This window comes from Polypterus senegalus, chromosome 5, assembly GCF_016835505.1.
Source record: "Polypterus senegalus isolate Bchr_013 chromosome 5, ASM1683550v1, whole genome shotgun sequence".
Taxonomy (NCBI): Eukaryota; Metazoa; Chordata; class Cladistia; order Polypteriformes; family Polypteridae; genus Polypterus; species Polypterus senegalus.
The window spans coordinates 189,532,122-189,536,712 of NC_053158.1; positions in this window are offsets into that span (position 1 = coordinate 189,532,122).

A 4,591-nucleotide genomic window follows, 5' to 3' on the forward strand; every position below is an offset into this window, starting at 1 on the left:
GGGTTCGCTTCCCGGGTCCTCCCTGTGTGGATCCTGCATGATCTCCTCGTGTCTGTATGGGTTTCCTCCCACAGTCCAAAGACATGCAGGTTAGGTGCATTGGTGATCCTAAATTGTCTCTAGTGTGTGCTTGGTGTGTGTGTGTGTGCTTGTTGTGTGTGTGTGTGTGCTTGTTGTGTGTGTGTGTGTGTGTGCCCTGCCTTGTGCCCTGTGTTGGCTGGGATTGGCTCTAGCAGACCCCTGTGACCCTATGTTAGGATATATTTTCCTGCAGGTTGGAAAAATGACTGACTGAATAGATAGTTTGCTTTTCTGACTTGCCATTACAACCAACTGTGTTAAAGGGCGAGTTAGCACTGTGAGTGTCGCAGGGTGGTATGGAGAAAAGATGTGCACAGTAGGAGTAATGATTGGATGAGTGGCGAGGAGGGGCGTGGTCAAAGCTGAAACATGGACACGCCAGAAAACTTTTTTTAATATAATAGAGAGATGTTGCTGATATCTTTGAAAGAGAATGCTGTTTCTTACGATATGACTATCTTAAGATGATGAATTGCCTAATACCCAGATACAGGTACTGTGTGCCACCTTGTGACCAGCATCAAGCAGGGTCACCACATTTTCGTGACACGCACGGAAAGCACTTTATTGCCGTGAGTCTGTTCAGACTATTTAAAGTGGGCACCAAGCAAATCTTTCTCCTACTGGACCCTGCAAACACCTTCTGACTGCTGGGAATTGAAGTCCTCTTCTCAGCACTACTATAGGTTTGTTCCAGTAATGGGGATCTTTATTAAAAATAAATAATAAAAGCAACATTCATTCATTTTCCACCACCTATCCAAAACCTTTAATCCATTGTGAAGCTTTAGGGCACATTCAGCCGCCCCGTCCCCGAAGGCAGAACACGTTTTTGCCACACAGCACTCGGTTTATTTACAGTCCAGCACACATAATGTACCTACAGCAGTAGAGCACAACACAGTCCCTTTGCCGCGAGTCCTTCCTCCTCCCAATTCAGGCCCTTGAGTGGTGGTGGCGGCTGGCTCCTTTTATAGGGCACCCAGAAGGAGTCCAGGTGCCCAACGAGCTTCTTCCGGCAGCATTTCAAAAATATTTATTGATTTTTAAAGTTTGTCCTGTTTCACTACTATGTGGGCAGAGCCGCGGGGGACAGCTAGTAATAAATAAAACAGATGTTGTGTTTGAAACCAGGTGTGGGATGTTTACTTATATCGGAGGGTTTAGGGGCTCAGTGGCACCCCCTACTGCTTACACTGTGTATGACGTGATTGGTGATAGCATTCTCAAGAGTTGCCCAGCGGTGTACTGGCACCCTGCCAGGGGTTTGTTTCCTGCCTTGCGCCCTGTGTTGGCTGGGATTGACTCTGGCAGACCCCCGTGACCCTGTAGTTAGGATATAGCAGGTTGGATAATGGATGGATGGATTCTCAAGAGTTAACTTATTATGCAGGGTGTCCCAAAATTCACTATACACTTGCTTTTTTTCTATTTCATATCATTCGGAGTGACATCAGTATATGACAACTTAGGCTTTGCAGTTTTTGTAAGCGTATCATTCACTTAACCATTCAACAAGACGGAGCCCCAGCCCACTTTGCCAGGTTAGTCAGAGACTTCCTGAACATCAAGTTTCCTGACCGATGGATCAGTTGAAGGGGTCCCTTTGAATGGGCTCTGTGCTCCCCTGGCCTTACACCTTGTGACGTTTTTTGGTGTGGCTATATCAAAAGCAAGGTGTATGCTACTAAGCCCCATAACCTGTCACAGCCTGAGGAAAGAATGTGCACGGCCTGCAGTGAATTCAGGGAAGAGATGCTGCAAAATGTCGGAAGAGGCTTGCGTCCGAAGGTGGCTGAAAGTTGTCGAAAATGGAGGTATACAACCAGTCTTCAAGGCGTCGGAACATGATGGCAAGCCTAGCAAGTAAAACTGCAATGACTCCTTCGTTGATGGTAGAAATTTTAATAAACTCAGTTTCTTGTGTCATTTTTAGGAATTTATTAGAAGTGTATAGTGACTGGCGGCACGGTGGCGCAGTGGTAGCGCTACTGCCTCGCAGTTAGGAGACCTGGGTTCGCTTCCCGGGTCCTCCCTGCGTGGAGTTTGCATGTTCTCCCCGTGTCTGCGTGGGTTCCCTCCGGGCGCTCCGGTTTTCTCCCACAATCCAAAGACATGCAGGTTAGGTGGATTGGCGATTCTAAATTGGCCCTAGTGTGTGCTTGGTGTGTTTGTGTGCGTCCTGCGGTGGGTTGGCACCCTGCTCAGGATTTGGTTCCTGCCTTGTGCCCTGTGTTGGCTGGGATTGGCTCCAGCAGACCCCCGTGACCCTGTATTCGGATTCAGCGGGTTAGAAAATGGATGGATGTATAGTGACATTTGAGACACCCTGTATATATCAAATGTAAACGTGGAAAACGATTTAGATCAGCTAATATCAAATGTAAACGTGGAAAACGATTTAGATCAGCTAATATCACATTATAATGTGACCTTGAGAGATGCTCTGGACACAGTGGCTCCCCTAAAAACAAAAGTGATCAAAGCACATAGAAACTCTCCCTGGTTTAATGAAAATACTCGAGCTCTTAAATTAGAGTGTCGAAAACTGGAGCGCAGATGGAGAACAACAAAGCTACATGTCTTTCAAATTGCATGGACAGAGAGTGTATATAAATATAAAAGGCCCTCTTTAAAGCTCGCTCAGAATACTATTCTACATTAATAGATAGCAATAATAAAAATCCTAGGGTACTTTTTAGAGCAGTGGCTAAATTAACAAATGGGAATTCAGATCAACAGTGCAAAATACCAACAGATATTAGCAGTACAGACTTTATGAACTTCTTCAATGAGAAAATTAAAAATATAAGATCCCAGATCTCAGCATCACAGTACAAACCAAATACTAGCTTAGCAGACCCTGTCGCACATTGCATTCAGCACTTTAATAATTTTAATCCTGTAACTGAGCAGGAAGTCTTAACTTTAATTACTAAAATGAAGCCCACTACTTGTTCCCTAGATCCGGTGCCAACAAAACTAGTAAAAGTGCAATGGATGTTCTTGCAGCGCCTATTCTAACCGTTATCAATAGTTCATTACTGCATGGCACCGTACCTGATGCACTAAAAGTGTCAGTCATTAAACCTTTACTTAAAAAGTCAGACCTAGACCCACACATACTAAATAACTATAGGCCTATTTCAAATTTACCATTTCTCTCTAAAATACTAGAGAAAGTAGTCGCCAGTCAGCTTCAGTCACACCTTACGCTTACAATCTATTTGAGAAATTCCAGTCTGGCTTTCGACTGGTCATAGTACAGAAACGGCACTAACACGGGTTGTAAATGACATTCTGATATCCTCTGATGAAGGAAACTCCACTGTAATTATGTTGTTGGACTTAAGTGCAGCATTTGACACCATTGACCATTCTATTTTACTGCACAGGCTAGAAAACGATGTTGGGCTTACAGGCCCCGTGCTCGCTTGGTTCAATTCTTATTTATCAAATCGATTCCAGTATGTACAGAAATGTGCTGACAGTACTCCATCATTATACACAGAAGTTCAATATGGTGTCCTGCAGGGCTCAGTACTGGGACCTTTACTGTTTTCACTTTACATGCTTCCACTGGAATCTCTCATTAGGAAACATAATGTTAATTTTCACTGTATGCAGATGACACCCAGTTATACCTTTCATTTAAATCAAATGAAGTTTCTCCGATGTTGTCTTTAATTAGTTGTGTTAGTGAATTAAAGGAATGGATGAATGAGAACTACTTGTCTTTAAATACAGATAAAACAGAGATGTTAATTGTTGGAGGGAATGACGCTGATCACAGCAATATTTTGTCGCCATTTAACTCAGTTGGAATCCCAATTAATTTTACTGAATCAGCCCGCAATCTAGGAGTTATCTTTGATTCTAGCATGTCATTTAAAGCACATATTACAAAGTCGTCCAAAACATGTTTTTTTCCATCTTAAAAATGTTAGGAAATTAAGGCGCTTTCTAAATAAACAGGATTGTGAGAAATTAATTCATGCATTTATCTCTAGTAGGATTGACTACTGCAATGCGGTGTTCACTGGCTGTTCAAACTGTTCTCTATACAGCCTCCAGTTAATCCAAAATGCCGCTGCAAGAATTATTACAAGAACAAGAAAATATGAACACATAACCCCAGTTCTTAAATCTTTACACTGGCTCCCAGTTAAGTTTAGGGCAGATTTCAAAATCCTCCTTTTAACATATAAAGCACTAGCAGAATACCCACGCTTCGCAGTGGAGAAGTAGTGTGTTAAAGAAACAATGAAAAAGAAATGGAAACATTTTAAAAAAAAAGTAACATGATTGTCAATGTAATTGTTTTGTCACTGTTGTGAGTGATGAGTGTTGTTGTCATATATATATATATATATATATTTACACACACACACATAAACATATATATATATATACATATCTATACATATACACATATATACATACATATATATATATCTACATATATACACATACATATCATACACACACACATATATAAACATATATATAC